This window comes from Limulus polyphemus, unplaced genomic scaffold, assembly GCF_000517525.1.
Source record: "Limulus polyphemus unplaced genomic scaffold, Limulus_polyphemus-2.1.2 Scaffold503, whole genome shotgun sequence".
Classification (NCBI taxonomy): domain Eukaryota; kingdom Metazoa; phylum Arthropoda; class Merostomata; order Xiphosura; family Limulidae; genus Limulus; species Limulus polyphemus.
In genome coordinates this window covers 449,646-460,737 of record NW_013666113.1, presented here as the reverse complement: position 1 = coordinate 460,737, position 11,092 = coordinate 449,646, and the positions used below count along the sequence as shown (strand labels likewise).

Genomic DNA, 11,092 nt, shown 5'->3' with positions numbered 1-11,092 from the left:
AAGCTGGATTAGATACCACCCACCCAACAGGATGGACTAGATACCACCCACCCAACAGGCTGGATTAGATACCACCCAACAGGCTGGACTAGATACCACCCACCCAACAGGCTAGATTAGATACCACCCACCCAACAGGCTGGATTAGATACCACCCACCCAACCAGGCTGGATTAGATACCACCCAACAGGCTGGACTATATACTACCCAACAGGCTGGACTAGATACCACCCAACAAGCTGGATTATATATCACTCAACAAACTGAATTAGATACTGCCTAACAGTGTGAATTAAATACTATTTTAATCTGTCAACGAAAAAATGCTTGTAGTGTCACCAACATTAGAAAACATTTAAGGTCCACAGCAAGGGCAATGTGCCCTGTTATGAGGGCGTACAGTTTTCAGGGAAGTTATTAAAGCAAATAGACCTCGGCCCTGAGATGAGGAAAACAAAAAACAACTATATATATGTAAACAGACCCTGCTAAACGATGTGCCTCAATTCCACTCATATAACGGTGACGTAAAGCATGGACGAGCATGTAACTGTTAAACTTCAGGTTCTTGACACCTCTTTACACAAAATTTCTTACAAGTAAACAGTTCCTGATATGAAAGCTGAGTTGCTGGTTTGAAAATAACCTCTTATCGTGATCCTCTCGTATGTAATAATGTACAAATAAGAGATTTCTAAAGTGTATAAAGGGTTTAAAATGTAAAATGACCGTCGAACGGATTTTTCTTTTATGTAAAACTTGTATCATAATTTGCAATATTACAAGATAGCAGTGTTATACAGACCCGAATTCAGGGGGGGGGGAACTGGTAATATGATGTTAAATGAACAAAACTATTTACTGGAGGGGGAGGACTACCGTCATATTTATGTTGAGCACATAGAAGTTCGTGTTAGAAAGAAACATATGTGGTGCAGTGTCGTGGTATGATCAGATCACACGTGTGGGAGGTATAACTGGTGGTATAACATTAATTATACCTTCTAGATCTAGTGAGTAGATGTGTTTCTGAGTTTATACAGACCAAGAACCAGACTGAAGGTATAACATTAATTATACCATAGAGATTCAGTATGCCAATGTGTACTTGAATTTATGCAGACCAAGCACCAGACTGAAGGTATAACATTAATTACACGACAGAGATCCACTAGGTAGATGTGTAACTGGATTTATGCAGACCAAGAACCAGACTGAAGGTATAACATTAATTACACGACAGAGATCCAGTAGGTAGATGTGCAACTGAGTTTATGCAGACCAAGAACCAGACTGAAGGTATAACATTAATTACACGACAGAGATCCAGTAGGTAGATGTGCAACTGAGTTTATGCAGACCAAGAACCAGATTGAAGGTATAACATTAATTACACGACAGAGATCCAGTAGGAAGATATGTAACTGAGTTTATGCAGACCAAGAACGAGACTTAAGGCATAACATTAATTATACCATAGAGATTCAGTATGCCAATGTGTACTTGAGTTTATGCAGACCAAGAACGAGACTTAAGGCATAACATTAATTATGTAAGGTTGAAATCTATTCGTTTATATACAGACCACAAACAAGCCGATGGATCAAGCTGGTGATACATCATTCCATAATTCAATCCACGATAAAAACTCATCTTCTAAGTCTTGGTAGCTGGCTTATTATCCCATGTTCTCTCTGCAGCTATTCTACACATTCCATCATAATGCACGTGTCTGGTGCGCGTGCTTACTCTATAAGTTTAACACTAAATTAGCTTTAACACTGGACAAGCAAGATGTACTTAATAGTCCCAGCTGATGGGTTATTATATAGAAAATGTAAAACAAACACACACACACACAAACACTAACCTTATTTCTTTCAAATAGATTAATAAGAAGAATTAGATATATCAACAATTAAACAGTAAGCATTCTTGTGTTTCGTATCTGAACTGTTGCCTTGAAGTTAACAGCTATTTTATTGCTCTCTCGAATTTAAATTTCTTAATAACAACGTTAGCAATTTCATAAACTAAAAATTGTCGAGTAAAGGAATAATTTAAAATAACGCACATGCCCACTTAACTGCTCTTTCTCCAACCTTATATGTATGTATTATATATATATATAAAGGACGCAGAAGATAAGTACATCGTTAACGCTTTCATTTTGGCCACGTGCCATGTTCCCTTCTTTGTTATTAAACTGATGGTGGTTTTTTAGAGATGGAGATGTGTGGAAAAATAGCTCATCCATGGACAAAGGCAATATTTGAATAGCTCATCTAAAGCGTCTGTATATCATAACTCAATTCCAGGACACGTGCCACGTGACCAATACGTAGCAAAGAGAGTTCACGACCTAAAAGACCAAAGAAGCTCCGCCTGGTATTCAATAAGTTTAGGAAAGAAAGAAAGGCTTTTGATGGAATAGAACGAAGTATAGTGTCGGGAGCAGAACGAAAAAAAAAAGGATGGCAAGTTTCACAGAAAGACTCAGAAAGTACATGAAACAGAGCAGCATCCAGAAAGTACGTGAAACAACCAGAAAGAAAAGGATAACCCAGAAATACGAAAATTCCTAAAGAAAAAAAACAACAACAAGGAACACGAAAGGAGTTTCAAGTTGTTCCTGTTTGTTTGTTTTAGAGCAAAGCCACGTTAGGCTATCTGCTGTGTCCGTAAACTTACCTTTGTCCCACAGCATAGAAAAAATGAACAGGAAAATATCACAGGGACATAAAGGACTAAGATAAAAAGAGCTATTAGAAGAAAAAGTGATAAAGCAGAAGAAATGATAACATTAGGATGTGACTGAGTAGGAGGAGTGAAATGCGTGTCAGGAGAATGTAGGTAGCGTGATGATAAAAGTTACATCAACCTTATTTTATGCTCCTCATCAACACTAAGCTAAATAAAAACAAACTATAATTCAAACACAGTTGACATGTCCATCCTACACGAAGCTGTGGAATCCACTCACAACATTGAATAAGTTAGCTAAGCTGTGGGATTCACTCACAACATTGAATAAGTTAGCTACTAGAAACAAAAGGAAGAATTAATCATTAGAACAAAATAGTTCATTTTGAACGGAAATGCCCCCACCCAGTGGCACAGCGGTATGTCTGCGGACTTACAACGCTAGAAACCGGGTTTCGAGACCCGGGTGAAAAGAGCACAGGTAGCCCATTGTTTAGCTTTGTGTTGAATTACAAACAAAGAAACGGAACGGAAAGAACTCTTTGGAAATGGAAAAATATAATAATTCCAAGTACTAAACAACTAATATCGTTCTCGCATGGGACCGCGCTCTGAATTAGTTATTATTCGATAATAATTACCACGCGTTACAAAATGATTGGTTCATAACCTGAGGAAAGCATAGATAAGTGGCAGTAACGCGAACTTTTTAATATTATTTTTTCCATTCTGTCGATTAGAATTCATTTATGTTTTTTGTTTTTAAATATTTATCTATAATATACTGCCAGATACACAATTAACTTCCTGCAAATAAAATTTCTTTCATAAAGGATTCTAGAAACGTTGAAGATGTAAGTTCTGGCATGATAAAATTTCCTTAAGATATGGCAAACTAAATCTCAAGTTGGCTGAGCACCAACAAAATAAAACTACGAAAGTTTTATGATTATAGACACACAAAAACAACAACAACAACAAAATAACGCTTTCAATAAAAAAAAAAACAATCACAAACATAAATAGCAATAAGAATTAGAAACTTGACTTGGTTTTAAAATTCGCCGACTTAATAAATATACAGTGCTAGATCATTTGCTTGGAAATAAGCACTGTGGTCAGTCCAAAGCTGTGATGTTCACTGTACCCTGTTAATAGGTTGGTAGCAGTGACGTGTTTCAAAGTAGTCAGACAAAATAAAGGTTAAACTTGAGGGTAGTAGCTGTGGTTATTAGCACAGTTACACTGTCTGCTATAATAGCCCCGCCAGGATTGGAAGTTGTGCAAATCTGGTGGAATTTATATTTAGATGGTGGGTGTAGGTTAGTGACGTGTAAGCATTTGGCATTTAAAGCCAATCTCGAGAAATAGCAGCGCGATTTGATTTGAATATTAAGTAACTTCAGTGATCTATTTAATGAATTTAATCATACGATATAGAAAAGAACATTCACTTACCTGCTGTCACACACTACAAACTACTCAGCATCGTCCAGAGAAACTATCACAAACGTTACGAAAATATTACTATTACTGCTGTGTTTTTTTTTCCCCACATGTCACAGACTACAAATTTCACAGATCACTTTATTTCTTACAACACACGACAACCGAAGCACAAAAACAGTTCGCTGTCCTCCTTCGCAGCGCTGTGTCACTTATGACGGAGAAGCTGAAGACTAACTGCGAGGAACAGTCAAGCGCGAGCATTCTTGGCCGAGTGCCAAAAGATGAAATTTGGATCATTTTTATAACGGAGCTGAAAGTGACAAGTTCCTTTGATTAGAATAAGCAGATCGAACTGTTTGATGCTTAATACGATTTAATGTGCCGAATTTCACCCAAGGAGTAAGAGAGAGTAAGAATAAGTTTTTAGTTTTATTACTGTCCATTATTATATATCGGGTTAAAACTCTTATCAGCCATTACTCCTTGGTCGACTGCGCAGGCTCCTTTATGAAGTAAAATTAGTTAAGTGCTTTTAAGCTTTTCCGTGTTTCGAATCTTTGCTGGCATACTTTCTTAAATAATCTATCATTTAACCTCTTCCTGGCAGAAAACTGTAGATATTTATGTCTGGAAATAACAACATGAGGAACATATAATCTCAACCAATCACTTCCTTGTTTCTAACCGCTATATAAATACCCTATTTTTGATTTTCAATTCACCTCGCGATTCATACAAATTTTTTATTCATTTGACAAAAAAACAAACAAAAAAAAAAAAAAGGTTAAATGCACAAAGCTACACAACGGACTATCTGTGCTCTGCCTACCATGAGTATCGAAACCCGGTTTCTAGCAGTGCAAGTCCGCAGACATGCCACTGGTACCGGGGTGGGGGTGGGGGGGGGTGAAAATGAGATACATTAAAAGCAAACATTCGCTTATAAAAACGAATACTAAAGAAATATATAAAAAAATATTTGATGGCTTTCGACTATCAATAATACTATTGAGTTTTGTGCAAGACAGTTTATTTTCATTTCGATTTAACATTTAATTTTAAACACCTAGTATACAGTATATTTTCTATAGTGTAACTTACATTTCTTTCTTCTTTTGTATCTTTTTACAAGGTCTTTTATTCCATATTTTCACTACTGCGTAACTTACTAATTGTTGACCTATTGATTTTTTAAATAGTGGTATATGTAAATCTATTGATCCTTGCTTCATAACTATGAATTTCTTTGTTAGTTCTTAATAATTTAAAAATCTAGGTATATCAATTATTTCATATTTTATCTTATACATAAAAATAACCAACAAGTATTTATTTATTTCATAAATGTTTGAAATGTTGATTTTACAACTGTTGAAAAGAATATTGATAATTTAGACCTAAACTTGTTCAAACAACTGTTTATTTGTAGGAGCAACAAAAGATTTAAATCGTTTTCAGAATAATCTCCGCAAGAAATATTCCCATATATTAAATGAGGGTATATTAAAATGTAATAAAGCATAATAAAATTCACTAAGTAATTTAAATGCCTATACTGATGGCCAGGTTAATATATAGTTTCGCTTTAAGTACATAGCTTTCTCTGATCGGAAGTTAATACTAAGTATATTTAACAACATGGATTCTTCGTACGTAGAATAAAACACTATTTACTAAACTTATTAGCCTAGAATAACGTAGCACATTATGGTCCAATGTTGTTTGTCTGCTTAATGTATGGTACGAAAAAGTACTTTTACTCGACCAATTAAAAATAAGGCATCGCGTGTCTTATACTTCACACGCGCACATGACTGTCAGCTTGTGATAAATGACTGTATTAGCACTGGCTGTCCAGCTGTCATTATTTCGTCATTTCAATCCGGAAAGTGCATGTAAAAAAAAAATAAAAAATTTGATCTGTCGATCCCTCTTTTTTTTATATATAAGTCCCTGCTTACGAGGCCTTTCGTTTAATACTAGAACTCTTCAGAAAATCAATAGCAAAGTTCCTCTAAAAATGCTATTATGTACACACTGTAAAACTCAGCGTTGTGGCTAAATGGATAACGATTTTTCTTTCTCGTGTCACACTAGTAAGTGGGTAATTATTTTTCATGTCACATTAATAACTAGGTGCTGTTTTATTTATCTATTTTTTACTTTAAGTGAATGCGTAGTTTATTTCTTTTCCATTTCTCACACTGGTAAATGTGTAGTTTCTTTTCCGTTTTTTACACTGGTAAATGTGTAGTTTCTTTTCCATTTTTTACCCTGGTAAATGTGTAGTTTCTTTTCCGTTTTTTACACTGGTAAATGTGTAGTTTCTTTTCCATTTTTTACACTGGTAAATGTGTAGTTTATTTTCCATTTTTTACCCTAGTAAACGTGGTTTCTTTTCCATTTTTCACAGTACTAAATGGGTGGTTTATTTCTTTCTTGTGGTAAATGGTTTTTCCTTCTTTTTCTGGGGTGTATGCTTTGCTTGTTTGTTTGTAGTTAAGCTCAAAGGTACAAAATGGGCTATCTGTGCTCTGCCCACCAGGGGTATTAAAACTCGGTTTCTAGAGTTATAAGCCTTCAGACATGCCGCTGTGCCACTGGGGGGCGGGGTGTATCCTGGTGTTTATCTTTTAGATGGTTGATAGAGTCCAAGATGGAGCCAGTAGTATTTACTACCTTTTTTTTTTGTTATTGTTTTATTTTTTGACACATAAATCGGTCGACAAAATCGAACTTTTCTCTCCTCAAACATGTAAGTACACTTTTATAGACCAGTTTTACACGCTGATTCCAAATCTGTCTTCGGTTGGTTTTATTCTAGTTATCGAACTATTAGTGGTGTTAATTTCAGCACAATTTAGGTAATAATCACACATTAAGCTAGTTAACGTTACAACTTTATTAATTTTTCAGTATCATTCCCATAAACGTTATACCCACCATACACTTGGTTAAACTTATACAGCACGTACTTATGAAAAAAAAAAGAAATGTACAACAACTTCAATTATAATTAATGCAATAACCTTTCAAATTTGATCGGTCTCATCACGAAAACTTGACGTGCTAGAGGAAAACCAAAAACAGACTTGGAATCAGCATCCCAAGAGCTATCTAGCTCATCTATAACTATATCTGATGAAAATGAATTGTTGGGCAGTGTAATGGGTAGAGATAATATAACCTTCTTTATATCACAGTTAAAATCATAGTTGGTTAGAAAAAATTATATTTAACAAAAAAAAAGTGGTTATCTTTTTGTCTCAAGACAATACGACCAGTGACATTTTCGTTGTACAGTATTTATCCTCCTTTACTCCACAGTCACTTTCCCGTGACTATAGATGTAATAGTCACGTTTTGGTCACCGTCACTTTCCAGTGACTAAACATGTAATAGTCACGTTTTGGTCACTATCATTTTCCAGTAACTAAACATTTAATAGTCACGTTTTGGTCACCGTCACTTTACCGTGACTAAACATTTAATAGTCACGTTTGGTCACTATCATTTTCCAGTGACTAAACATTTAATAGTCACGTTTGGTCACTATCATTTTTCAGTAACTAAACATGTAATAGTCACGTTTTGGTCACCGTCACTTTACCGTGACTAAACATGTAATAGTCACGTTTTGGTCACCGTCACTTTACCATGACTAAACATTTAATAGTCACGTTTTGGTCACTATCATTTTCCAGTAACTAAACATTTAATAGTCACGTTTTGGTCACCGTCACTTTACCGTGATTAAACATGTAATAGTCACGTTTTGGTCACCGTCACTTTACCGTGACTAAACATGTAATAGTCACGTTTTGGTCACACCATTAGGAGTGATCATTATACGTATATACAGCGCCCAGATAAAAGTATCTAAATATACATTTATAGAGGAGCGAATCCTAAACATCAGTATGTAACGCGATGTATACCTTTGACCTTAAAATAGCTTCTATTACTCTGCGAATCCTGCTCTAAACTAGGTAAAGACAGGTCTGGTACGTTTTGTCTCGGCTCTTGTTACAAAAATCGGACAATCTATGACGACTGGATTGTTGTAATCTAATCTTTCGAGTCAACCATTACGTCATTTATAGATGGAAATCCTCACGACTTTGGTTCCATGTCCAATGTATAGTTTTCAGACAACACCACTAACAACTCCAGTATTATATTGTAGTCTGAGTGATTAAAAATGCCTTACTAGTAAATGCTAGGGGGATGACCCATCCTTTTAGAGCAATCGTCTAGCATGCGACAAGTCTGGGGCTCGAGTCCGAGGCAAGGAATTATATCGTGGAAAAAATACCTCATTGGCGCCGACCCACGACCCTGAAGTTAGGGCCAAGGATGGGGAACAATGTGATAGTTTAAGTAGTTAAAATTGCGTTACCTCACAATAATGATTTGTATTTCCGCAATAAGTTTCGGCACCAATTTACACCCTTACTCCACACTAGTACTCGTGATCTTATGCGCAACCATCCTATATAATGTGCAACTTAGCATGGCGCACTGCCTTCCCGATCCATGCCGAAAGCATTTATAGTATGATTTAGGTTATTTAAATGCAATATTTATTTCAAATTCCTATTGTTTTGCTAAAAGTCGGGTTCGATAACCCTGATAGGGCAGAGCACAGGTAGTCTGTTGGGTAGCTTTGTGCTTAAAACACCCAACTATACAAAACAGTATAGAGGACCTAACGATAGGTGGCTGTTAGCTCGAAGAAAAAAAAACACACACACACACTATTCCCACCATTAAAATCAGTGGCGTGAAAAAGTTTTAATTGTAAATGTCATTTCTTGTTTTAAACTATCATAGACTTTTTTTAGACATTGAATAAATGCACTTCTTGTAGTTGGGGCCGTTTTACTCATTTGTAAGCCTGAAGAATAGCCACTGATCCTCTAGATGGCTGTTTTTAATTGAGGGAAAATATATTAAACAATGTATTATCGCTTGCCCTTAAAAGTAAAAACAAGTTAAAAAAACCTCGTAGTTGAGTTACTTGTGCATATACTCTCCCCAAACGATTACTTTGTCTTTAACTTTATAAAATTCTGTTCTGCGTGCCGTAAGACTAATTACAAGTTACTTGGAAACAGTGAGCTAAAAAAATGCGTTAATCAAACGTTTAAGAAATTACTTTTTTCGCGCAAAAAAAGTGTCATTAGCCACAATTTTATATCCCTCATTACCCAAATCTTTAACCAAACTAATTTCGAATGAATGCATGGTGGGCAGAAGGAGCATGTGATCAAGAAAAATTGGGTTTCGGTAAAGACTCGACTTAAAACTATGTAGATTAAACAATAAAGTAACCACGAAAAGAAATATTGAATCACGCCCACGTACACTTGAGAATTTAACCACGTTCTTTTTAGAACTTAATGTTTTGGTGTTTGTTACTCACTTTAAAACTCATTGTCATGTTCTTGTAACCCATGTTCTCTATATAACTTGGTGTTTTGGTGTTTGTTACTCACTTTAAAACTCATTGTCATGTTCTTGTAACCCATGTTCTCTATATAACTTGGTGTTTTGGTGTTTGTTACTCACTTTAAAACTCATTGTCATGTTCTTGTAACCCATGTTCTCTATAGAACTTAGTGTTTTGCCGTTTGTTACTCACTTTAAAACTCATACTAATGTTCTTGTAACCCACGTACTATTGAGTATTTAATGTTTTGGTGTTTGTTACTCACTTTAAAACTCATTGTCATGTTCTTGTAACCCATGTTCTTTATAGAACTTGGTGTTTTGTTGTTTGTTACTCACTTTAAAACTCATTGTCATGTTCTTGTAACCCATGTTCTCTATAGAACTTAGTGTTTTGGTGTTTGTTTCTCACTTTAAAACTCATTCTAATGTTCTTGTAACCCACGTACTATTGAATATTTAATGTTTTGCTAACAAGATGAAGTTTTTAAACAGTTACCTGAAGGATCATAGATTTATTTCTGTCCAACGTTTCATCTCTAACGGTGAGATATGATCACGTACAATATTTAACGTACAAGTACTACCCCACAAATAGGTGTTTCAAACCTAAGAAACAAATTAATGTTTAACTGTTTGTTACTCACTGTAAAAACACTCATATTATTGTAATGCATTTACGTTTGAGAACTTAATGTTTTATTGTTTGTTACTCATGGTAAAAATTTCCAAGTTATTGTACCGCATGTACTCTTGCGAACTTAATGTTTCACTGTTTATTACTCACAGTAAAAACTCCCAACTTATTGTAACGCATGTACTCTTGAGAACATAATGTTTCACTGTTTATTACTCACAGTAAAAACTCCCAAGTTATTGTACCGCATGTACTCTTGCGAACTTAATGTTTCACTGTTTATTACTCACAGTAAAAACTCCCAACTTATTGTAACGCATGTACTCTTGAGAACATAATGTTTCACTGTTTATTACTCACAGTAAAAACTCCCAAGTTATTGTAACGCATGTACTCTTAGAACGTAATGTTTACTGTTTGTTCCTCATTGTAAAAACTCACTTTCATGTGTATTAATATGACGTCTCTAGAGAAATTGGAAAAACATTCTAGTAGTCAATGTACCTTTATAAAACAACGTTTTCAACGTCGATTAAAGATTACAGCCCACACTTATTATCCACTTGGTTGTCAGTAGTTGAATTTGTAAACGTGTGCTGTAATATTCTATTATATAGATCAGAAAATGACAAAAGTAAATTATTACGAAGATTGATAACGAGGGACATTTGTTACGAACAAAACTAGCTAGCTGCAAGTACATCAAGTTTTTGTTACGAACAAAACTAGCTAGCTGCATGTACATCAAGTTTTTGTTAGAAACAAAACTAGCTAGCTGCATATACATCAAGTTTTTGTTAGAAACAAAACTAGCTAGCTGCATATACATCAAGTTTTTGTTAGAAACAAAA

General features: G+C 35.1%; 2 protein-coding genes across 3 annotated transcripts in view; both read right to left on the bottom strand.

Annotated features, from left to right (window-relative positions):
- The window catches only part of LOC106458713 (caskin-2-like), a 75,046-nt gene extending 70,681 nt beyond the window's left edge, over positions 1-4,365 (bottom strand). The window contains exon 1 of one of the 2 annotated variants that reach the window (XM_022384984.1): positions 4,163-4,365. The gene's annotated coding sequence lies outside the window, so the exon portion shown is untranslated. Of the gene's footprint in view, positions 1-1,586; positions 1,594-4,162 lie in introns of those variants that run through there. The other variant, XM_022384986.1, reaches the window with a different exon arrangement.
- The window catches only part of LOC106458706 (caskin-2-like), a 198,754-nt gene that overhangs the window by 14,658 nt on the left and 173,004 nt on the right, over positions 1-11,092 (bottom strand). The gene's annotated exons all lie outside the window — the stretch shown is intronic.